Source organism: Aethalodelphis obliquidens, unplaced genomic scaffold (assembly GCF_003676395.1).
Source record: "Aethalodelphis obliquidens isolate GAN/ISIS:26980383/991018 unplaced genomic scaffold, ASM367639v1 scaffold11, whole genome shotgun sequence".
In the NCBI taxonomy this organism is placed as follows: domain Eukaryota; kingdom Metazoa; phylum Chordata; class Mammalia; order Artiodactyla; family Delphinidae; genus Aethalodelphis; species Aethalodelphis obliquidens.
In genome coordinates this window covers 30,219,722-30,245,807 of record NW_020837955.1, presented here as the reverse complement: position 1 = coordinate 30,245,807, position 26,086 = coordinate 30,219,722, and the positions used below count along the sequence as shown (strand labels likewise).

At 41.6% G+C, this 26,086-nt stretch overlaps 1 protein-coding gene across 3 annotated transcripts in view; it reads left to right on the top strand.

Annotated features, from left to right (window-relative positions):
• Nucleotides 1-26,086, top strand: part of ABLIM1 (actin binding LIM protein 1) — a 306,271-nt gene that overhangs the window by 53,326 nt on the left and 226,859 nt on the right. Inside the window, exon 1 of one of the 3 annotated variants that reach the window (XM_027112674.1) lies at nucleotides 2,480-2,538. The exons of the other annotated variants lie outside the window; for them this stretch is intronic. The gene's annotated coding sequence lies outside the window, so the exon portion shown is untranslated. Of the gene's footprint in view, nucleotides 1-2,479; nucleotides 2,539-26,086 lie in introns of those variants that run through there. 3 annotated transcript variants of the gene reach the window in all.

Here is a 26,086-nt window from a genome sequence, read left to right as displayed (position 1 = left end):
ACTGGGAGCCACGAGGAGTCCCTTGTTAAGGGCTCTTTCTGTTGCACGCTAATAAGGAACATGCAACTTAAATATCATGAATAGTCTTCCAGATGTGAAATGAGGGGTCTTCCTTTTAAAAAGCGATTAAAAGTTTGGAGTTGAGGTAATAGCAATTGTTAAAAGATGCTTTTCAGAAAAAGGTAAAACCATGGCTCTCCTACAGATACCAAAATGAGCACATGTCAAAGGTTTTGTTTTACTCATTCATCAACAAAGGAACCATGCAGATGTTGTAACAAGTTCGAAAGAGAATGGAAAACCAGATACATTTCTAGATCAGGAATACCGAAACAAATATGTAAACGGAGTCAGACTGATTTTTGCACAGAGCAAGAGAGAAGGCAGTTGAACCTCTACCAGGCATGACCATGATGGCATGTCTCTCAGTTTAACCTGTAAACAAAGAGGTGCAAACAACTCAAAGACAACGGGCAGGGCTAGAATCAGATAACCCTTAAGTGTGTATTGTATGTAGACAATGCGTAGTTTTCCACTAAAACACAAATTCATCTCTGCACAATTTATGTAGGCGTGTCAAACAGGCTGAAAGGACAGAGAGGCTGCCCCCACGGTAGGTTGGTGGTAAGGAGGAGGGTGGGCAAGAGTCCTGCCGGTGTTTCTCAAGGTTTTGAAAAGGTCAAGATGCACGCTGACCTTTCCCTGCAGTCCTTTCGTGCTGGCCTGGCTCGGCCCTCCAGGGTAATCCTAGACAGCTTGCCCTCCAGGTAGCAGCCTGTGCTCTCATTTATTCCTGTTTCAGCCGTTAAAATTTACCTGCCCCGTGTTCCATTTCCCGAGACCCCCGCATTCGGCCAGGTTACAGCTTGCTGTCTTAGGTAATCTGAGTATTTCTGTAGGGGCCCGTCCTCATCATTGTGTGTCCCTCCTGGCTTCCATAGCCGGCCCCTGCCCACTGCAGCTCTGGTCCTCTCCTGAGCCTGCCTCCCCCTGTCCTTTGCATCTGTCACTTTCTCTTCCTCACCAAAATCTGGTCAGACACTTAGAAAGGCTTGAATAAGCAAATCTCATTAGGGTAAGTTTTCATTTATCACCACTGCTCTGGGGCTGAGCCCTGTGTTAGGTGCTGGAGGCATAGTAGCTCAGGTAGGAGTTCGTGCTCTACTGGTGAGACAGCCATGTAGATAATCATTACAACACAATGTGCTCAGTGCTTTGGCCAAGGTATGTGCACCTCAAGCTGTGATTACAGAAGAGGGAGGGATTAGCTCAGCTTGAGCTGGGTCTGGAAGCGTGAGTGGGCTTTTGCTGGGAGAAAAGGACCAACCCAGAAGCTGAGGCCCCCTCCACTGCCTCTCCTGGTCAGCCAGTGACAGGCTGTTCTCTGCTCCTTTGGCTCTGCACCTGTTTAGACAAGGACAAAGCATCTTCTGCTCAGAGAGGCCTCTTCGGGCACCAGTGGGATCCCTGTAAGCAAAATCATTTGGGGTAAAGGAGATGCCAGGGAAGCAAAAATTCCTCTTACCTTGAAGTGTGTGTATGTGTGTGTATAAGTATGAGTTGTAAATGATGACTGCTTTTAATTTCTTAATTGAGGCTATTGGATTGATTTAGAAGTTTAGATCTCTGGAATTTTATTAGAAAAAGACTGTGACTGGACCTTGAGATCTGATTATAAGGCTTAAAAATGATCTTCTAAGGGCACTTAGTTATCCTCCAGGCCCACCTGCCCATTCACCGAGGACGTCCTCCAGACTGATGTGTCTGTATAAAGCCGGGAGCCCTCACTTGGGCATCTCCTTAGGAGTCAGTGCTCAGCGGGGCCCTGCTGGCTGGGAGGAGTCCACAAGACATCCTCCGCAGAGTGTAAAAGAGCTTATTCCTGAGGTCCAGGAGATTCATTGCGCCGCCTCTACTCCTGAGAGGTGAAGGTTACCTGTGAGGGAGTTACTGCTAACTAAGGAAGCTGTCCCAGAAGGGATCAGGCCAGGAACGTGATTGGAAAAGAACACAGTTAATCCCCATTGCCACCGAATCAGACTTTGAAAAGCTACTTGATCTATTAGTAAAGAGTATGGCAACCCTCCGTATCTTAGCTGAACACAATTTCCAGTCACTTCCCAGGGCAGCCTCTCACAGAGTAACTGACATTCAGTGTGAGCCAGGTTTATCGGGTGGGCTGACCCTGGCTCAGGGCCTCGAGGAGCAGAGTAGGGACTGGGGTCTCAGACCCTCTGTGTTTGGCTTTTAGCCACTGCTGGGAAGGGTTTTTATTTAGACACACTATTGATTATCCTTGTTGGATAATTATCCGCGGCTGAAGTTGTGAAGATTGAAGGTACATGGTAGGCAAATGCCCGACAGGGGGTGGGAAGGACTACGTTTCATGGTTCATGTTGTGTGGAAAATAGATTTGGTTCTTTGTTTTCTTTAAGATTGAAGTTTTCATGCTTGCTGTTTTTATTTGAATTTTCCCTAGTCTTGCTACATCCATAAGGACCCTGGGAGAAAGGGGTTAACGAAGAGGTGTCAGGTTGGGTGAGTACTGTGATTCAAAGGCTTCTAGAAACCATTCTTTCCTTAAGATGTCTCTCTGTACTCATTCACTGAACAGAATGCCCTTTGAGGCTCCCAGAAGCCCTGTGAAAACACATTACTGAAGAAAGGACCCTTCATAGACCCTTCTTCACAGCTAAGTTTATAGGAATAATTATTGAGAATTATTCTGAAGGAATGGAAGAAAAGGCAGGTATGTTTGGTTAAAGAGTGGAGATTTGGGGAGTTCCCTGGTGGCCTAGTGGTTAGGATTCCGGGCTTTCACTGCTGTGGCCTGGGTTCAGTCCCTGGTCTGGGAACAGAGAATCCAACAAGCCGTGCAGCATGGCCAAAAAAAAAAAGAATGGAGATTCTGAAAATGTTTAACCATTGGAAGATGAGTTAGTTGTTCAGGCCACCAGAAGGCTAAAGCAGGGAGCCCAGGCTTCAGCCAGAGCAGCCAACCCAGCACTGCTGGGATCATCCCCCAGAAGATAAGCATGACAGACACAGATGTCACCTTTCTATTTCCTGTGGCCTGTCCTACAACATACAAAATCTGACACAAGAATGGGCATCCTTATTACTGCAGTACCTAGAATTATATTGTGAGCCTGACACCAGCCATGAGAAGGCCACTGATCTCTCACAATACTCCAAGCAGTGGTGAGGTTAGTGGCCTTGAGAGGTCACTTCACCCAGTGCTCTGAAGATGGGTGGTGAAGTAGAGGGACAGGATTGGGCTTCAAGCTCAGGCCTCGTGTGGCCCTTTCCGCACCTCAGTGACCTTGGGCAAGGTCCTGAGGTTCAGATGAGAGTAGAGATTCTACTTCTTAGGGTTATTTAAGGTTCACCTGAGCTCTTTTATGTGAACTGCCCTTACAGTATCTTGGGCATCGTAGGTAGTCAAAAAATGTTTATTGGACTTTTATGGAGAAAGCCTATGTAGTTAATTTTCAGACTCTGTGAAACTATGGCCAACATAAATCCTGTCAGGGAGATCAGTGGCCTTTGGGGGAGGTGTGGAATCTCTTGGCTTCTCACTATGTTTCCTACTTTTCATTATATTCCACACCTGTCTTGCCAAGTTTGCCCCGTGATGGTTGGTCATTATTATATAATAACATACACAAGTGAACAAAAGTTCAAGCAGGATGCAAAGCTGTTCAGTGAAATGAGCTTCTTGTGACCCCATTTACAGTCCTCAGAGGTAGCCAATGTTGTTTCTCTTGTTTCCTTCCAGAAATTTTTCCTGCATGTACACTCCTAAGTGTCTTGTTCTTTACACAAATGAGAGCAGCCCAGACACACTCTTCTGTACCTTGTTTTTGTATTTTTTTCAGTAACTTTACATCACATCAATATTGACTAATACAGTACAAAAGCTAGATTATTTGGAAGATCATGGGCAACCCGGGTGGAGAACTCGTGCTTCCAGACAAAGAATGGATCTGGTTAAGAATCTAGGACTTGAGCACCTTTAAAGCTGCAAAAGGGATTTAATTATATTCCTTTGGCTTCTTGTCTGATTCCCCCTGGAGGACCTTCTGGGTTAATTATGGGTCCCAGGGACACTGGCAGACACAGCTGCTGCATTGCTGTTCCACAGAGGTAATTAATCATCCAGGCTGAGCCAGGAGAGAATGCCCCATTCTCTGTCCTCATTACCAATAGCTTCTGGAGAAGGAAAATTTTCTTACAAAACGGAACCACATGTGATTCTTTTTAGAATTAGAGTGTTTCCATACTGGGTTTTCTGTCGTAAAATAAAGGGGAAAAATTGTGTTTGTATGTACTGGGGGTGGGGTGTAAATCACTTGACTCTGGGGTCATCTATTGATAATTTGGAAGTCTTATTCAAAGGGACACTATGTGCCTACTTATTTCCCCTCTTTCCATCTTCCTGCCTTTTTTTTGCGGTACGCGGGCCTCTCACTGCTGTGGCCTCTCCCGTTGCGGAGCACAGGCTCCGGATGCGCAGGCCCAGCGGCCATGGCCCAGGGGCCCAACCGCTCCGCGGCACGTGGGATCCTCCCGGACCGGGGCACGAACCCGCGTCCCCTGCATCGGCAGGCGGACTCCCAACCACTGCGCCACCAGGGAAGCCCTCCTGCCTTTTTTAATACCATAAAATCCTAGTTTGAAGTCAATTCATCATGCTGTATGCCTTAAACGTATACAGTGCTATATATCAATTATATCTCCATAAAACTGGAAGGAAAAATTCCTAGTTTGAAGCCTATTTGTGGCATCTGTTTCAGTGGTACTCAGTTGGAGGCAGTTTTGTCCCCCAGGGAATGTTTGACAATGTCTGAAGACATTTTTGGCTGTCACACCTGGGGGGCTGGTGCTCCTGGCATCCGGCAGGCAGAGGCCAGGGATGTTGCTTAACACCCTCCAAGGCACAGACATCCCCACGACAAAGAATTATCGGGCCCCAAATGTCAAAGATGCTGAGGTTGAGGAATCCTAGCCGATTCATCTAGAGTTCAGTGCTCTCCCTACATGGTATCAATTTTGTTGTTTTTGTATATTTCTTAGGACCTCAGCCATCCCTTCCAGCTGTTAGATTCTCAGAGTCTCTTCAGATCAGTAGATAAAGGTATCCACACGGAGCAGTTCACTGGCTCCTAACAAATGCTAATGGTAAGAATTACCCCACTGCTGAGGCATTTACAGATGAGGCCTCTCGCTTGCAATGGTATCCTCAGCCCCAGTGAATAGTAGGAGCTCAGCAGACATGGGTTGAATGAGTGAGGTAATGGGGTGCTTTGGCATCCGCTGGTGGGCTTGCAGCAGTGATGTGAGCAGACATCTGGCACCAGCATACACTTTGCTGCATGGTGACTGTGACAGCTGTGACAGCTCTGTGTCCATGTGGAAGCTTCCATTAACAGAGCTTACCATTTCCCCTGTAGTTTCCTGCTGCTCCTGTGGATGAGCAGTTCCAAGCAGTGCAAGCAATTACAGAAGAAATTTATACATATCTGGCATCCGCAAAAGCAGCTAGTGTGTAATGAACTCAGTGTTGGAGACCTGTGTAAAAACCACTCAGGGATTTTTTGGTGATGGCCATTGGGGAGGGGTAAGCTGGGACGAAGTGAGAGAGTAACATTGACATATATACCAAATATTTTGGTATATATGTCAATTACATTTTTGACCAAACGTAAAATAGATAGCTAGTGGGAAGCAGCTGCATAGCACAGGGAGATCAGCTCGGTGCTTTGTGACCACCTAGAGGGGTGGGATAGGGAGGGTGGGAGGGATACGCAAGAGGGAGGGGATATGGGGATATACATATGCATATAGCTGATTCACTTTGGTATCCAGCAGAAACTAACACACCATTGTAAAGCATTTATACTCCAATAAAGATGTTACAAAAAAAAAAAAAACACTCAGGGAGGGGATCATCGGTTCTTGGAGTTTTAAAGGACTTAATTTTACCTTGGATTCCCAAATCATTGATATCGTTTAGACAGGAGGATTTCTAGCATGGAAAGTTTACATGATCTTAATAGCATATATGTTAAAGATGAAGTACATCAGTTGGAAGACAAGTGATTATCCTTAAGAAAGTTTCCCTTATAAGTTCAGGAGGTGGTGGTCCCTACATAAGAAAATCAGAAAAACATATTTACAATGACTTTGTTTCTTTTTTCTTTGGGGGGCTGTGGGGAAATGTTTTCTTTTTCTTCTCTCTTTCTCTCTACCTATTTTAGACGCCCTATCTGTGACAAACCATTAGAACTTGCATATATGTACTTACCCTACTTAGTTACCGTAGCTAAAGAGTGCCCGCTGGAGCTGGAGAAACGGTTCTAACACTGGCCATAAAGGATCTAGGGTCACCTTTTCCTTACATGGAGGGACATGGCAGATGATGACGAAAAGTTCTCTGTTTTCTCCACTTTTTGTTGGATAGCTACTCTCCTGGCCAAGAGGACTCCATAACACAGTCTGAGACAGAAAATAGTGACTCTAGGGGTGGATGGAACATGCATTTCTAATAGCACCAGAGAGGTTTTCTGCTTTATCCTCACACTATCCTTTTGTAGAAACACTTGATTGTTTCGGTTGGTAAATAGGGGGAGAAGTAGGAACTTCCATGATGACGGCTCCGTATCATGATGGGAGTCGAATGTGATCGCTCCAACTTGGGTACCTAACTCTTAAGGCTAATTTCAGGGGCCATCTATAACATGCTCTTCGTATTTATGTTTCTTTCCACATTGTATTTCTGTTCACGTTTTCCTTGTTATGCAAATGAAAGAATTCAGAAGTATATTTGGTTGAAAATTAAAAATTAGGATTCAGAAGAAATGTGTGGACTTCAATTTTAAGCTTAAATAGCCCCCAAACTCAAAGGTTTCAATATGTTACAGTAGGTTTCTTATAGAAAGGAAAGGTCACTGTGAAAGCTGAGGTCAGGAAGGACGCCTCCGCACTTTGTCCTCCTTGGAGAACTAACGTGTGTGTGAGCACCAGGCAGTTTTACCCACTGGGCTGAGTGAGAGCAAGTCAGCCTCAGTGTCAGCCTGGGTTACTTATCAGGCAGGAGGCATTGTTAGGAAATACGTGTCTTTTAAGGAATGTAATTTGGTTTTTGTTTTGTTTTACTAAATGTGTTCTTACTAGGAAAAGAGCAGAAGATTCCCAAATTCCCAGGCTTGTCCTTTTCTTGCAGCTGATTTTACTTGGAAAGAATTGAAGGAAGAGGGTTGAATACTAATCCTAGGTGTGTTTGTGAAAATTAATGGTGTTTGGCTAGCTAATTAGGAGGAAAGGGCAATGTTCCCTAAGTAGAGCAACTAAGATGACTGGAATTTTCTTTCTTGGCTCTCTCTTCCAACTCCCTTGGCCCTCAGCCTTTCTGGGAAATCTTTGTGCCTTTTTTTCCTGCATCAAATAAGAAAGTCCATGCTTCTGTGAAAGCTAGTAATTTTATTAAGAACAATATTATATTAAACGTAAGTGACTTCAAAGTGTTGAAATTTTAGATGTGGATCAGCTTTGGGTTTTGTGTTTTTCTTTCCTTTCCTTTCCTTTTCTTTACTTCTCTTCTCTTCTCTTTTCTTTTCTTCTCCTTCTTTCTTTAAGAATATGCAAAAGTCCACATTGGAATCACTTCTGCCTTCATGGCATAAAAGGGGAACAGAGAGGGTGGGAAGGAAGGAAGAAGAGAGAAAGAAATCTGAAGTGTTTTTTTTGAAATCAGAAGGATAACAATCCTTCTGTATATATTACAAGGACATAATGTGGGGTTAATTTATTTATTCCTTATTACAGTGAATGGAGAATTGTCTTCTTAAGGTTTTTCCTTAGTTTTCTGAATCTGTAAATAGTTTACGTAAAAATAATCTGCTACTGACTTCTGTGCAGGCCACAGCAAAACAAAACAAAACAAACCCTCTGAGTGTGTGTGATCCCAAGATACGTGGAGGGAGTGTTTTACATTCTTCTGTGGAGCTGCGTGCTCAGTTACAGTTGGAGGACAGCTCAGCATCAGCAGTTCCAGCTCTGACTTGGGGAGGTTTTGGTAACATTAGTCACAAGGACGTCAACCCTCCAGGGTTTCCAAATCCTTTTCAAGTGCAGCTTTCAGCTTGAGGTGCCAGGATCACTGGCTTCTTTCAGTGCTGGTGGTTGACAGCCCAGTTTTGAAAGGCCGCCTTTGGCTGGGGACCCAGTAAGTGCTATAGTAGAAAAAGCCCTAGGCTCCATGTCCAAAGACCTTCAGGTTGGGCTCAGTTTGATGAGCTGTCTGATCTGCAGCAAGTCACTTAGCCTCAGTGAACTTTAGTTTTTCTCATCTGTGAAATGAGATGTGAAGTCCGAGGTCCCAAATGGATGGTTTTATGATCTAGATGAAGTTAATTAGAAAACCAGCTCCAGCCCTGTGATTAATAAACAGGAAGAGAAGGCACTCAATCCTAGGCTAAACAGCATCAGAGGGCCACTTCAGAGGGAAAGAATGTTCCATAAAGTAAAATGTTTGTGAGGGCTGATTACGACGTATTTATCGAGGTTCCTCTCTAGGCATTTCTGGGAGATGATTTCCAAGTCCAAGTTGGTATGTAGACCCTGTGAATGCAGCACCTTCCCAGTACAGAATGCAGTTAACACAGTAGGTACAAGTCAGTTTCCTTTTTTTTTTTTCTTTGCGGTATGGGGTCCTCTCACCGTTGTGGCCTCTCCCGTTGCAGAGCACAGGCTCCGGACGCGCAGTCTCAGCGGCCATGGCTCACTGGCCCAGCTGCTCCGCGGCATGTGAGATCTTCCCGCACCGGGTCACGAACCCGTGTCCCCTGCATCGGCAGGCGGACTCTCAACCACTGCACCACCAGGGAAGCCCCAGTTTCCCATTTTTGTCTCGTTTGAGCCCCTTTTAAGCTGTCACTCTATCCATTGTGTGTATTTTTTAAGCAGGGAGACACATTTTCTCTGCAAGAGTGATATTTATCACTTACTCTCTTTGCATTTAGAGAAAGATGGGTGTGAATTCCTCACTTCTTTTATTATTCTTTTATTGAAAGGAGTGAAGTTTTCCTAAAAGCTGCCCCTTGAAGGGAAACAATCCTGTTGAATGAAGCTGGCTGGTTGAAACTGAAAGTTCTTTAGTGTTACCAAAAAGAGACTAACACAAATGAAAAGTCTATACTTTCTCTAAGTAAATGCCAGTGGTAGGAAATGTGAGGTTAGAAGCCTTTCTTACCCTTCATTGGTTAAGAAAAACATTGAGGGATGGCTTCTTGACAAGGCCTGTTTTTCTTTTTTTTTTTTTGCGGTACGCGGGCCTCTCACTGTTGTGGCCTCTCCCGTTGCGGAGCACAGGCTCCGGATGCGCGGGCTCAGCGGCCATGGCTCACGGGCCCAGCCACTCCGCGGCATGTGGGATATTCCCAGACCGCGGCACGAACCCGTATACCCTGCATCGGCAGGCGGACGCTCAACCACTGCGCCACCAGGGAAGCCCCGACAAGGCCTGTTTTTTATTTTCCCTTTCTCTTCATCTTGCACTTTGTTTTCCTTTCCCTTGGATGTGTAGTTTATTGCCAGATCTTATTACTGTGTACTTAAAAAACACTCTCCTTTGGGGACATAGCTCCCTTGTTCCTTCCTAACAGAATAACAGTTGTGTAACACCCCCCCCCCCCAAATGCAGGGATTTTAGTGGGATCTTGGGCATTCCATCTGAAGGGGATTATCCTGTATTCGTCACGGAAACCTGCCCTTCTGCCATCCTTGGCAAGTAACACACGTGCCCCAGAAAGAGGCCAGCACAGTAGGAATTGGCTTCCACCTTCCCAGGCATTTTCTTATACCAGTGTCTCCTCTTCCTTATTAAAACCTGAGTCAGGTATCAAAATGCTCTGTCAGCTACATCATGGAAATAGCAGGGTGAGAAGATGTGTATTTCATTAGCAGATGGAACTGTAGGGAAAGGAGGCGGTCCATTGCCCTACGGTTTGATGTGTAATAAATAAGAAGTACTCACATAAAATCAATGACAGTTTTGTTGAGCAGATTCAACTTTGCCCTAAAAAGCCCCAAATAGTCCTGTGTCATAGACTAACCTGTACCAGGTTGTTCCACATATCACTAAAATTTTTCACTAGTGGCATCAGAGTGTGAACTGTCATCTCCTTAGCTTTTATCCACGTAGCATGTGTGTCTCAACCATATGATGACAGCAAAGTGGAAAACCCAAACTAAGAAAGCCAGCATGACGCTGGGGAGCCTGGCAAATAGAAGGTAGCCTTGATTAAGGGTGGTCAGTCTGACTGAGTGTAGCTCCTAATAGGCTGCAGCCGTTTTGCTTTTGAATTTCCTATATTATGCATTTATGGTTTGAAAACCATTGTATGCCTCTACACTGTAATTTTTAGGTCTTATGAAGGAACCACTATAACTTTTAACTATGGCATCAGTACACTTTGTAATGAAAAGATTTTCCCTCTCATTCTCAAGGATACACTGAAGATCTTCCCGATGTTCCTTGGACTCCACTCTCTCTGCCCTTTGCTCTGCTCTGTGCTCCAGGCTCACCTCTACAGCTGCATCAGTGGCTCCCTTGACTTCTGCTGGCGTTGGGTCCAGCCTGTGGGGGGCTGTGGCAGGAGATCTGAGAGTGGGAGGAGAATGTAGTTGGGGTGTTTGTTCCCCTGACTCCTTCCCTGCCAGGTCACCATTGGCTGTCTGTCCTTCTGTTAAGGGCCATAGCTCCTGTCAGGTAGCCCTCTCCATTTGGCTACCCCATTTTGGATTCTAGCATCTACTCTACCCCTCACCTCTGCAGGCCTAGGAGTAGTAACAGCTCTCCACTGTAGCTAGGCTCATGTAGGGGAGGTTCCTTGTCGGTTTACCTAAACCCTTCCCATACCTTTGCAAATATCCGCTTTGTTCAACTCTTTTCAAATGATGCAGTTTGAATGTTCTATCTGTTTCCTGCCAAGACCCTGACTGATACAGAAGTTAAGCATGAGGGCTGGCCATTCCTGGTCCCAAGAGTGGTATGTGTGACTGTGAGACTTGTGTCAGTCATAAGCTTTACACGTGGCTTCTTCAGTGGTCTCAACATTGTCACCATGTAAATTGAACATCAAAAGATAGGGAATATACCCAGTTCCTATAAAAAGCCATTGTATAGCAACAGAAGAGCTCATGGTAAGTCGAAGTGGGATGACTGCAAACAAGACAATCAGCAGAAGAAAATTTTACAAAACCCTGGTGAAACCAATTTCTAATGAGATGCTAGACAGCAATATTCATTTGCCTTCCTTGTGACAACCAGAGTAACTTCTGTTACTGTTGCTCTTGTGACAGTAAAACTTCACTTGTGACAAGTGAATATATAGTGCCTTGTGACAGAGATACCTTACAGGGACTACAGACCCCAAATAGAACAGGAATACTTTGAATATTATCATAATCATTGACTAGTCTTTTTCAGACCTACTTACACACAAGTATGAGCTTATAGGTCAACTTTAAGTAGGGTGTATCAGAATGTCTTTAGAATTTTAAAGAATGAGTAAAAGACAAGCAAATGTTTCAGAGGCTCACCTTTTCTAGTGAAATAGTGGAATTCAGACACTTAGTATGCAAATATGGACCCATGCATTTCTTTCTGGAAAGCCAAATCTGTCAAGATTACATGTTAATACAATTCTGATAGTTGCCAAAGCCCTACTGAGTCACTTCATCTCTGGATCTGTTGGGCAGTTGAACCTGTGAGAGGAGTGGATGGGAAGTCCAGTGGGTATCCTTGACCTGGGTCAACATGGCAGTTCTTGCCCAAGTAAATGTGTGCGTGTGTGTGTGTGCGTGTGCACACGCGCATCCGTGTGTACGTGTGTATGCACATGGTGGGGATGGTGGTATGTGTAGTTATTTTTTGCTAAGGTTTTATGGAGCCTTACATGCAATATGAAGATTGTATTATTTGAGGAGCCCCCTTTAGGCAAAATAATGAAAAATTACGAATACAAAAATTAGGTATAGGGGGCTTCCCTGGTGGCGCAGTGCCAGGAGAGTCTGCCTGCCGATGCAGGAGACACGGGTTCGTGCCCCGGTCCGGGAGGATCCCACGTGCCGCGGAGCGGCTGGGCCCTTGAGCCATGGACGCTGGGCCTGCACGTCCGGAGCCAAAAAATTAGGTATAAAGATGAATGTTTATTTAGGAAGAGGAAAAAATCATAAGAAATGTCAAATTTCTTTCTTAAACACGACAGTTATCAAATATCATGCCATACAGAGCAACAGGCAGTTAAGTAATAAACATATTGACATATCTTTGTAATACTTCTCCCTCTACATTTTTTAAATTATTTATTTATTTTTGTCTGCATCAGGCCTTCATTGTTGGGTCTTTGATGCTGGACTTGGGCTTTCTCTAGTTGCGGCGAGCGGGAGCTACTCTTTGTTGCAGTGCACGGACTTCTCATTGCAGTGGCTTCTCTTGTTTCGGAGCTCGGGCTCTAGGTGCGTGGACTTCAGTACTTGTGGCATATGGGCTCAGTAGTTGTGGCTTGTGGGCTTAGTTGCTCCATGGCATGTGGGATCTTCCCGGACCAGGGCTCGAACCTGTGTCCCCTGCATTGGCAGGCGGATTCTTAACCACTGTGCCACCGGGGAAGCCCCTCCCCCTACATTTTAGATAGCATACTCTTTGATTGCCTCTTCACATGACAACAATTTTGTAATATTTTCTATATAGAGAAAAGAAAAATACTTTAATCTTTCTTTTAGCATAGTTTATTAAAATTTATTTTTTGTATTGCTAGCTGGAACACATAAAACAAGCAATTTCGCACAGTTACACTCACTGCTATAGTTTTGGGTCTATAAATACCAGAATTTTGATAGTTTTGATTTCTCATAGTGCCTACGTAAAAATGTGTGGTGAATTTATAATTATACCTGTTTCATTACCAAGTATATTTATGGTAGGAGAGAACTTCGGTTTTGACTAGATGTTGATGAGGACTGAATCCTCTGCTTCTGATTTTACGTGTCTGATGGTTGGGAGATTTTTTCCATAGACCTCTGTACATTTCAAACCTTGTTTCTCTTCTAGGGCCCACACAGTTCTTGTGCTGGATGCCATGGGACACATTCTTATCACATGACCTCTGTTCTCACATCTTCATGTCATGACACTGAGTCAGCATCGTATGTGGTAGGAGTGTCCCTGGAAGTCATTTTTACACTGCAGTGATAGCTAACAATAATGTAACAATACACAGAGGTGGCAATGAACCCCATAAATATATTCCACAAAACCCCAAACTAAATGTATTCCTGACTCAACTTCTTCTTAGCCAGATTCTTAAAATATACTCTGTGCCACTTCAACACTGACCTTCTCTGGAGGGAAGTCAAAGGAAAAGAGAGAGTCTTAAGATTCTGATTGAAATATCTTTGTGTGTGTGTGTGTGTGTGTGTGTGTGTGTTTATGCGTGCACGCGTGTGTGCAAATTTTACAGACATATGACCATGTGAATAATATTAGGGCTCCTCCCAGGACTTTGAAAGCGTCCCTGCAAGTGAGAGTCCGTGCAGCTCAAGCATCTTTAACTTCATGGTAAATCCACTTCTGTTAATTATATTGGAAAGCTTGTCTGCTGCCTCACTCAAGCATTAAGACACTGACCCTGGATTTTATTATTAACTGGAGTTGACTTTTAGGATAAGTAGGTTTTACTACTTCATTTCCTTCCTTCTTCCCTCCCTTCCTTCCTCCCTTCCTTCCTTCCTTCCTTCCTTCCTCCCTCCTTCTCTCCCTCCCTCCCTCCCTTTTTCCCTCCTTTCCTCAAATGTAGGGGGAGAATAAGTACTTCTTTTTTAAATTACTTAACTCATTCACTTTTCTTTCATTCTTTTTTTGCATTCTCTCCAAGTTTTCCTCTACCCTCTCTGGACCTCCTCCTTCACCAGAAGTACACTATTTATTTTCATGTGTGTCACTGCTGCCTCCAATTACCAGTCCTATGTGGTTTTGGGGTCCCATGAAAGGAGGGTCTCTTAGCATCGCCTCATGCTTGGCAAGGAGACGTTTGTGGCAGAGGGTACCTGGAGAGAGGACTTGACAGGTAGGAGGAAGCACTTTCAGGGAAACACTGACTGTCTATTAGACCAAGAGGTTTCCTGATGGCTTCAGGGGGCATAGCTGCTTCATGGTCACATGACAGCGCTGGACCGGTGCCTACTGAGGTTGTTTTGTTTCAGAATGTGCCAGTAGCTGGATCACTTTATCTAGAGAGAGCTCAGCATGCATTTCACACTTGCCATCCTTCTCATGGTGGTTCCTTTTTAAAAGTGCCCTTTTCCTTATGGCTAAGAAGGTTTTAGTAAGGTTTCCCATCACCAAGACTGTTGAGTTGTACATATTTTGTATTCATCACCACGTGTGAACAAATAAAAGACCTGCCACCAAAACAGACTTTGAAAAACAGTGATTAGCAAAATAGCTTTAGTAAAGCAGTGAGAACTCTGCAGGATATCGTGGCCTCTGACTGCATCATCCAGGTGGTGGTCACTAATCACATGTGGCTATTGAGCTCTTGTTGAAGGGATACTGTATCAGGTTAAATATATCTTGATATATTGTCTTAAATAAAATAATTGTTATAATTCATTTCACCTGTTTTCTTTTACTTTTTTATGCAGTTACTGGAAAAATTTAAATGATGGTGTTGGTCTCTAATAGGCCATTCTGTGTGTCTGAGAGTCTATTACTGGTGTCTTACTGGCTTACTGGAAGTCTGGGGAGGGGCTGCTTTGGTTTCCCACAGGATTGGGCGGGGTTTTTAATTTTTTTAAGTTGAACAAAACTCTGAAACATAATGAATCAGAGTAGCAGGCCATTCTCTTTATAGTAAGTGGAATAATAGGGTAATGAACTCCTCTGGGGACATAACAGGTTAAGCAACAGAACAAGTTCTCTGCTTTTAGCAAAATGTTTCCCCCAAAGGTTATCTCTCATAACCCTACCTCTCCCCATCATAATTGGGCAACTGCCTTGGACGTCTTTAGCCTCAGGCTTCGTCACGCTGGCGTGTAGAAAGAGAATTAGTTTGCTCTCCTCCTTGAGACTGCAAGCCACACTTGGTGTACTCCTCCAGGGAAAAGTAGCTGCTGGGGTCTCAACTGCCTGTTGTTTATGCCTCCAGCATATGGGAACGTGCATTGACCTGTCGACTTTGGTGTCATCATTACCAGTGAACATTTGTGAGAATAACTCATAGTGAGGGTTATTTATTGATAAGGATATCCCACAAAACTCTGACAATCAGTTGGTACTGATGCTGTTAATGCAATATAGTTTATGTAATTTGGATGATAGAATGAACCTGGGAAAGAAAAAAGATTAAAGTCTTTCCGAGAAAAGGGGCTTGTGCCTAAATTGATTCAATTCCCAAAGGTTTCCTAATCCTTTGAACTTTGCTTTGCTGAATTTACTTGTATGTAGTTTTCCATCCCCTTATCTAATTATATATTGTTATTTTATACATAGTAGATGCTCGATTCCGATTGATTGATTTTCTGATTCCGAGTGTGACATCAAGAAAGAGTGTAGTCTTGTACTTGAGATTCAGGTTTGAAGGTTTGAGTTTGACTTGGTGGTTTTTAAATGGATCCAATTCTTTTTTTTTTCTTTTCTTTTTTTTTTAACATCTTTTTTGGAGTATAATTGCTTTACAATGTTGTGTTAGTTTCTGCTGTATAACAAAGTGAATCAGCTATATGTGTACATATATCCTCATATCCCCTCCCTCTTGCGTCTCCCTCTCACCCTTCCTATCCCACCCCTCTAGGTGGTCACAAAGCACCAAGATGATCTCCCTGTGCTATGCAGCTGCTTCCCACTAGCTATCTATTTTACATTTGGTAGTGTATATATGTCAATACTACTCTCTCACTTTATCCCACCTTACCCTTCCCCCTCCCCGTGTCCTCAAGTCCCTTCTCTACGTCTGTGTCTTTATTCCTGTCCTGCCCCTAGGTTCGTTAGAACCTTTTTTTTTTTTTTAGATGCCATATATATGTGTTAGCATACAGTATTTGTTTTTCTCTTTCTGACTTACTTCACTCTGTATGACAGACTCTAGGTCCATCCACCTCACTACAAGTAACTCAATGTCATTTCTTTTTATGACTAATATTCCATTGTATATATGTGCCACATCTTCTTTATTCAATGGATCCAATTATTTATGGTAAGAATGATGACTGCCTTGTACTAGAGGTTTCAGGGTAAACCGGACCTGTTGGCTATTTGTCTTGGAAAATAACCCAATGAAATGTATTATCAAATAATTTGATCCACACCCCCATCCCACTACCTGCAGCCCTGCCCTTGCACTGCAATCTTCTGCACACAAAACAAAATATTTCATAAAATTTCAAACTTTTTATCATGATTTCTGGTGAGGCTACCTGCATAAATTACAATATCTTAAGTAACCATCTTTGGAAGATACAGTGGCTTCATTTCTGCTTTACCATGGCACTAAGTTTTAGAGACATTACTTTTGCTTTTGTGCCTATCTTGGTGACCAGACTTTCTCACCAAGGGTCTGAGTAAATTTTTGTCAGCTGAATGACTTCTTACGTTTTCTGTCAGTCTCCTGTGTTTGCTTATCCCAAACCATCTACAGTTCTCTTTTCCTTCATCCTTATTCATTAGGTTCAACCTCTGCAAAAAAAAAAAAAAAAAGGGAAAGGTTTTTCAGACTATTTCCTCCAGTTTCAACTATTCAAGGTCTTTGCCTTACCCTCCTAATTCGTACCCTGCCCAGTGGTGACCCATCCGCTCAGGGACCATGGGCATTGACATCTGACTTCGGTATACAGGATGATGTCCAGCGGGTACACTTGTTGGCTTTGTATCCTAATCTCAAGTCACTTTATTTGTCAATAAGTCACATTCTTTTTTTTTTTTTTTTTTTTTGCGGTACGTGGGCCTCTCACTGTTGTGGCCTCTCCCACTGCGGAGCACAGGCTCCGGACGCGCAGGCTCAGCGGCCATGGCTCACGGGCCCAGCCGCTCCGCGGCATGTGGGATCTTCCCGGACTGGGGCACGAACCCGTGTCCCCTGCTTTGGCAGGTGGACTCTCAACCACTGCGCCACCAGGGAAGCCCCATTTTATTTTATAATTTGTGTGATAACTGCTTTAAAACATGGCTCAGGCTAGTTGGTTCTAGTCAAATCAGAATTCTGCCTGCTATCTTGTTTTAGCATTTAAAAAATCCCTGTGTTCTTGCCTAGAAGTTTTAAGCATACGCACACCCTGTATCTGCGATGTTGTAAGTACATGTCTGCCTGGAGGTCATGGCATGAACCAGATATTTCTCAGCTGATTTTGAGCTAATTCTGCACGTGTTTAGTTTAAGAACTAGACCTGACACTAATTAAAAAAAAGGAGATATCAAACTTTTATTTCTTATTACCTCATTTGTTTGGGTACTCATATTGTTTAAAGTACTTCAGTGAGCATAGAAATTTTGGGCACAATTATCCAGTCCTTTGAAAAAGTCTTAAAACTGGTATACATGAAAGGAATTATAAGGCAGCTCTTCCACTTCAGCTGATGAACTATTCATGAGTTTGTCTTTGAGAACCAGAATTCTCTGAAATTGGACTTGACTCCTTATTAGGGTCAATGTCCACTAAATCGTTATACTTGGAAACAATCTGTGGATTCTCTTTGTGGAAAGAGCCTAAAACAAAGTGTACTTTCACATTCCCAGGCATGCCAGAAAAAAAGACATTGGACCCCACTCAGGAAGGGAGAGACTGATTTGCCCTGCCCATTAAGTTACTCTTTTTTCTTCTCAGAATGACCAAAGGCAGGCTTTGCCTGTGAATCACTTTATTGAAAATGGTATGAAAAATAAATAAGCTATAAGCAATTTAAGGGAAGCTTGAAACTGGGCATTAGAACATCTCTGCTAATATGTAATGCACATTCTAAATTCCAGTTTAGTAGCTGGCCAAAGCAGATTTACAGATAATCCCCATTTATGAAAATATTCTCCTGGGAAGTACTATAAGGTACATTTTTATAGTTTATGTGGTAACAATTTAAGCTCTTGTTACTCCAAGATACCTCAGAGATGTAATGTTATGAGAGAGTGTGTGTGGCAGGGAGAGACAGAGGGAAAGAGAGAGAGAGAGAGGAGAGAGAGACAGAGACAGAGAAAGAGAGAGTTGTTCAAATCACTGAGTAGCTAGAAAAGCCAAACCACAGTGCCACTTAAAGTGTTTTTATTCTTATTCATATATTGTTCAATGTATAGTCATGAAAGACCTTTGGTTAAAGATAAGAAACATTAAAAAGATTGATGATAAAATACAAGTGAATCATTTTTATCATTAACATTTTTAAAAATTCTGCAAACTCTTATTCTCAAGTTGATCTTCACCGTATTCATAAGTTTCACTCTTCTAAGTAAAATTCTTCTTTAAGTCATGGGAAGAACTATGGTATTTCAAAAGCCAGTGTTTTAGAAGGATAATATATTAATGATTATCTGCAATTTGTTTTTTGATTATTAGCAGTAAAGATTTTCCTCACTTATAATATGATATTTAGAGAGAAAAGGTTGGAAATAGCAGGCTGAAATCTTTTTTTAGCTTACCGTTAAGAAAAGCAATAAAAGTAATAAAAATCAGTCAGTTGAATGTTTAAGCTTAAATATTAGAATTCTAAGCATCTATATGATCATGTTGCAATAATACAAAGTTAAAATTCAGTGTACATTTTTTCCTTGGCATGTGTTTGAAGATTACTATAATAAAAAATAAGCAAACTAGTATAATGAACCTCACATATCCATCACCCAGTTTCAGTTAACAACACCCTGCCATCCTTGTTAGATGTAAACTTCCACTCCCTCTATTACTTTTTAAGTTATTTTTTAAAGATATAATTGGCATACATTGATGTACAGATCTTAGCTCTAAGATTTTTAAAAATGGATATATCCACATAACTTCTATCACAATATTGAACATTTCCACATCCCCAGATATTCCCTTGTGTCCCTTGTCAGTGCATTCTCTTAGTCCACAGTTCTAAATAGATTTGCCTGTTCTAGAACTTCATATAAAGGATTCATACTCTTTTTGCATAAGCGTCTTTTGCTCAGCATAAGGTCTGTGTGATTCATCCACGTCCTTGTATATAGAAGTAGTCATTCCTTTTTATTGCTGAGTGGTATTCCATTGTACAGCTATACCACAATTTGTTTATTCATACTATTGATGAACATCTGACTTGTTTATAATTTTTTGCTAATATGAATAAATCTGCTATGAAAATACTCGAAAAAGTCTTTTTGTGGATTTGTGTTTTCATTTCCTTTGAATAAACATCTAGATGTGGAATTGCTAGGCCAAGGGGAGGTGTACGCTTAACTTTATAAGAAAATAGCAAATCTTTTTTAAGTCATTGTACCTTGTTATATTCTCACTAGCCACGTATGAGAGGTTTAGCTGTTTTACATCCTCATCAACATTTAGTATTGTCATTTGGTAGACGGGCATCTAAGTGTGATTTTAGTTTGCATTTCCCCGATAACTAATTATTTAAGTATTTTTTCATGTGCTTAGTGGGTATTTGCATATCTTTCTTTGTGAAGTGCGCGTTCAAGTCTTTGTTTCCCCACTATTAAATTGTGTTGTTTATCTTCTTATTGAGCTGTAGGACCTCTCAAAAATATATTCTGAATACAAGTTCTTTGTCTACTTTATGTTTTACAAGTTTTTTATCCCAGCCTGAGATTTGCCTATTTATTTTCTTAATAGTCTCTTTTAATGAATAGAAGTTTTAATTTCAATGAAGTTTAATGTATCCGTTTTTATGGTTTGTGTTTTTTGTATCCTATCTATTCAAGAAATCTGTGCCTAATCCCAGAGAACAAAGGTACTTTATGTATTCTTCTAAAAGCTTTATAGGTTTGGACTTTAGGTTTACATCTGTCATCCCTCTCAAAATAATTTTCGTATGTACTGCGAGGGAGGGGTTGAGGTTCATTTTTTTCCCACGTGGATATCCAGTTGTTCCGGTTGTTGAAAAGACTCCTTTCCTGGTTGAATTGCATTGGGACCTTTGTAGAAAATCTACTGATCATGAAAGTGTGGCTCTCTTTCTGGAATTTCTAATCCATTTATTGATCAACTTGTCTTTCACTATGCCAGTACCACACTGTCTTGATTACTGTAGCTTTATAGAAAGTCTTTTTAGTCATATAAGTCTTCCATCTTTGTTCTTTTTCAAGATTGTTTTGGTATTCCTAGGCTCTTATGTTCCCACGTCTATTGGAACATCAGTTTACCAATTTCTGTACACCTGCTGAGAATATTATTGGGGTTGCATTGAATCCATAAATTAATTTCAGGGAAATGAACATCTTAATATTGTATCTTAAAATCCATAGACAGGTTATATATCTCCATTTATTTAGGTTTTCTTTAATTTATCTCAGCAATTATTTGCAGTGTTTTGTGTAGAGCAGCCTTTTTCAATGAGATTTCACTAGAGAATTAGCCCTAATGCCCTAATGCATTCTTCATATATAATGAATTAACTTACTGTGTATCCATCTAGAGATGCATTAGGGTATTACTTACATGTGGAATCTAAAAAAAGTGAAATTCATAGAAACAGTGAGTAGAATAGTAGTTGCCAGGGGTGGGGGAAATAGGGAGAGGTTGGTAAAAAGGTATAAGTTCCCAGTTACAAGATGGATAGGTTCTGAGTATCTAATGTATAACATGGTGAATATAGTTGGCAATACTGTATTGTGTAAGTGAAATTTGCTAAGAGAGTAAATCTTAAGCTCACTCCCTCTCTCTTTCTCTCTGTCTCCCTCTCTCTGTCTCTGTCTCTGTCTGTCTCTCTCTCACACACACACAAACACACACACTCACACAAAGGTAACTATGTGAGGTGATGGATGTATTAATTAACTTCAGGGTGGGAATCCTTTCACAATGTGCATGTATATCAAATCATCACGTTGTACACTTTAAACATCTTACAATTTTATTTGTCAATTATACCTCAGGAAAGGTGAAAAAGAAAATAAATATATTAGCTTGGTAGAATCTTTGGTAGAATTAATATAACTGGGCAACGCCTTGCAATCCTGCAGTACAGTATCACAAGCAGTGTATTGACATTGATTCAACCAAGACATAAAGCAGCTGCGTCACCACAGGGATACCTTGTGTTGCCCTTTTATAGCAGATATAACTGTTTTAAAAGTTTATTTTTTACTTCTGGTAGGTACTACTATAAATTCTAAATAATATGTTTGTACTTGCATTTCTGTCAACAATTGCTCTTAAACTAGGAACTTTAATATTCACTTCCAGAGTTTTATTAGTTTTAAATCTACTGTTGGTAGTCTTTATAACTCGAAATAATATACTGCTATACTTTATCTGATTTTAGATAATACCTCCTGACTCCCTATAATGTGAGAGGAGGAAATTACCACTCCTTCACCTCACTTTTCTTCTCCTACCCACGTTTTCTGCCTTCTTACTGTTCTCCTCTATACCCTACTTTTACATTGTCAAGGTTTACAATATTGTACATCTTCTAACTTTCAGGCTTTCTTGTTTATTATAGGTTGATTTTGAGATCTGAAAACCAATAGAATGTATTTATAACATTAAAGTTATATAAACGTTCTTAACTGCAAAGCAGGTATGTGATTGGACCTGTAGAGAAAAGGAATTATTTTGAGCATTGATGCTGTTTTGCTCTAAGAGAATGTTCAAGCATTATCAAAGCATCATCATCAAAGGGCCCTTTTCCAAAATCCTTACTTTTTTTTTGCTTAAAATTATGTTACTTTATGTTACTTTTTAGTTTGCATCATAGTTGCACCATGATTTTCTTATACAGATTTTTAGTTTACACAAAGCTTTTAATCCCAATTCTTTTTTTTTTTTTTTTTTTTTTTGCTAAGCAAAATGAATATATTAATGGCATCACTAAGATCTTCTGTCCTCTTAATCATGCTAACTTGCTGAATGAACTCTTTCTTGAAGATGCGTTCTTGGAACCCTCTGACCATGTTCTAACCATATTTCTAGATCTGTTGCATAGCTGTCACTGTGGGACAAACACCACTACTGTATTATTCTTAAACTAATTCTACATTTTCTTGGAATCTATAGTTTTATGTTTGAGGATTAATTTTTCCTTCTGTTTGAGTCAATCTTTTTTCAGTAAGGATGCATGGGAGGTCAATGGAATCCTTGCAAGTCTGAAAATGTCTTATTTTGCCCACATGCTTGATTGACCTGGTATAGATATCCAGATTCAATGGTATGTTTTCCCTAAAACTTGAAAGGCTTTGTTCTACTGTTTTCTGAAATTCAGAATGTCTGCCAAGTCTGAGGGCAGCTTGAGTCCTTTTCCTTTCTTGGTAACCTGATTGGGTCTCTGATAGCTTTAAAGATCTTCTCTGTATCTTCAGAGGTCTGAAATTCCACCAGGATATGTCTTGCTGGTTGTTTTTGTTTGTTTGTTTGTTTTCTTCATCCTATTCAGCACCTGGTTTGCCCTTTAATGAAGGCATATGAAGACCTGTTTCTTTCATTGGGTCTGGGGAGTTTTCTCTTATTATTTTCTCCCCTCTTCTCTGTATTCTCTTTCTGAGATTCCTACCAAATGGGTTCTGGGTGTCCTCCATCTCTCTTAATTCTTCTTTCATATTTTCCATCTCTTTTTTATTTTGTTCTATGTTCTTGGCAATCTCCTTGACATTTTCTTCTAGCTTACCCATTGAATTTCTTTTTATTTTCACAATCATTTTTAATTTCCCCAAACCCTCTTTTTCTCTGCTTGCTCCTTTAATCTTTTAACATTTTTATTTCATGGATACAGTGTGTTCTCAAACACCTTAGAGGATGTGAATTGAATTTGAATTTTTATTTAGGTCCTCTTCTGTTGTATGAATTATTTGTATTCTCTAGAATCATGTGGTTATATTTTCATCTTGATCCCATTTTGTGTTGTTTGTTTTCCTCAAATGTCTAGTGATTCTTAACTTGTTTCTTCACATGTATTAATAAATTAATAGGGAAATTAATAAGGAAATTTCTAGTGGGGGAATTAATTTTTCCTTCTGTTTCCTTGCTGGTGTAATTTTCCTCTATAGCTGCAGTGTTCTGCATTGTCTCTGTACAAGAGATCTCTAAAATATAATCAATACATTTAGTAATATATTGATCTAAAATAAGCTTTACTTTAAAGTCCGTATCATACACCAAATGAAATGGCAAAATAATCTTTTAAAACCCCAAGGAAGATTATGGAATTTTATATCAATATGGAAAGGTTTGGAGATCGAAGTTTAAAAATTAATGATGTAAAGAATTAGCTGAATTACTAAAACTGAAAATTAGGGCAGTCTAAATTAATGAACTTTATTAGACTAAATGATGTATGGGTTTTCATTTTAATAGCAAATTCTCACTCTCACTTCAGTCTTGTTCTGTTCCTATGGTATCATGGTTTAGATACCCAGGAACCTAACGTCTAGTTCATCGTTAGAAGCCGTTTGCACACATCCTGTGTGAAGCCGGCACCTCCTGACATGTTCGCTCCGTGCTGGTTTTCCTCGCTCCTACTTGCTGACATTTGCTGGTGCTGCCTGGGGAGCTGCGAGGGCTGGCCCGGGGCTGGCTGTCCTGCTGCACAGGACAGCTGTCTGCGAAGCCCAGCGCCAGCTCCCAGGACTGAGCCCCTCACCACTCAGGAGCATGTGCCTCAGGGCACGAGAGGCCTTCCAGGCTGCCGGATGCCAGTTCTTTCCAGTTTGTACTTTTTAGAAGTAGTTGTTCGTGTCTCTGACTCAGACTGTTCTAGAAGTGCCGTTTACATTTTGTTAAAAACCCCCTGTAGGGTGACCTCCCCTGCACTCGTGATGCATAGGGGCAGGGAAGAAGCTCGGCCCGGTAAACAGAAAAGAAAAGTTCTGATCTGGAAATCCCTCCTCTTCCTTCTCCCCCCAGAGTGCTTTGAGTCATGAGTCTGAGAGATTCAGATTATTGCAAATTCTTGTTCTTACCGAACCCACGCTGCATGAGAAGGCCTCAGCATAGCCCTAGGACTTAGTGACAATGGAGGAAAAGATCCGTTCAGCATCTGCTGTGAGTTGAGTTGTGTCCTCCCCAAATTCCTCTGTTGAAGCCCTACCTCAAGTGTATTTGGAGATAGGACCTTGAAAGATGTCATTAAATTAAAATGAGGTCATTAAGGTGGGCCCTCATCTAATACGACTGGTATCCTTATAAGAAGAGGACATTTGGACACAGAGGAAGAGAGAAAGAGACATGAGACATATGCACACGCAGAAGGCTGACCCTGTGAGGTCACAGCAAGAAAGTGGCCATCTGCAAGCCAAGGTGAGAGGCCTCAGAAGCCAAACCTGCCAACACCTTGACCTTGGACTTCCAGACTCTGGAACTGTGAGAAAATAAATTTCTGTTGTTGAAGCCACCCCAGTCTGTGGTATTTTGCAGTGACAGCCCGCACAAACTGATTCAGAATTTTTAGTCAACAAATCCTGTTTCTTTCCCTGCTGCCCTCAAGGACAGAGGAAGAAGGCATTCACTGGGGCCTGGGTAAGTAGTCTGATCACTTGATTCTAAACCTGTGTCTTTGATTGACGACATTGGTGCTATCAAGGAATGATTTTGACAAGCCTTGCTGAGTTCTAAACTCTTTGGATATCAAACTTGGATGGAGAGCTAGTGAGGGAAATCAGAAAGGCTGTGATTAGGAGAATTTCGCAGGTGTGCAAGCATAACGTTGTGTAGGATGTTAGCTGAGATATGCTGATAAGGGCCAGTTGCCACAGGCGATGGCAATAAAAATCTGGAAGTTCTGGTTTGCCAAAGAGGCTGACACCCCAATAAGACCCTGACTTCAGAGATTAAAATTGGAAGTCCCTTGGTTTAGTTGTCCAGAGCTTCATGAATGGAAACCTTTCTTTTCATTTGATTTATTTTCCCTCCATCTTTCAATGCCATTATATTATCATTGGTGTTTCTAGCAGCAGGATTATTCACTCTGAAAAACTTGAATCCTGGGCTCCCCTGGTGGCGCAGTGGTTGAGAGTCCACCTGCCAATGCAGGGGACACGGATTCGTGCCCCAGTCCGGGAAGATCCCACATGCCGCGGAGCGGCTGGGCCCGTGAGCCATGGCCGCTGAGCCTGGGCGTCCAGAGCCTATGCTCTGCAACGGGAGAGGCCACAACAGTGAGAGGCCCGCGTACCGCAAAAAAAAAAAAAAAAACTCGAATCCTGATGGACTTAGACCTGACTTCAGTCTCAGGTTGTGGACTCTACATCATGCATTCACCCACTCTGTGTCTCAGTTTTCTTTACCTAAAAAGAGATAATTCCTGCTCCCTACTTCACAAAGATATGATTTTGATGTCATAGGCATCAATTTTGAGAAAGAGAGTGGACTTCAGAAAGGCCTTTTTTCCCATTCAACTTGGATGTGAGAAAGTGATGTAGCCTCTTTGAGCCTCAGTTCCCTCATCTATAAAATGGGAACAGTATTACCTCCTTGAAAGGGTATTGTGCGTATTCATTGAGAACATATGGAAAGCACCTTGCATTAATCCTTGCATATTTTAAGAGCTCAATAAATGTTAGTCATTGATGATGACTGTGATGATGACATTACTAACAAGAGGTGATTTCACTGCTCTTGATGCCCTCCTAACATATTGTTCTGTCTCATGCAAGGAACATCTGCTTTAAGACTCAGGTTTGTTGAAACCATCTAATATGAGGGGTATAGGATTTAGGAGAATGTGTGGAGGTATAACTACAGACTGAGGTCTTATTCCTTTAACCTACAAGCGCTAAAACCTCAGTATATGCCATAAAGCAGCCTCTCTCTAACTTCAATATGCACATGAATTCCCTGGAGATATTGTTAAAAGGCAGGTTCTGATCCGGTAGGTGGGAGTGGGGTTGGGTGCTGAGATTCTGCATTTCTAA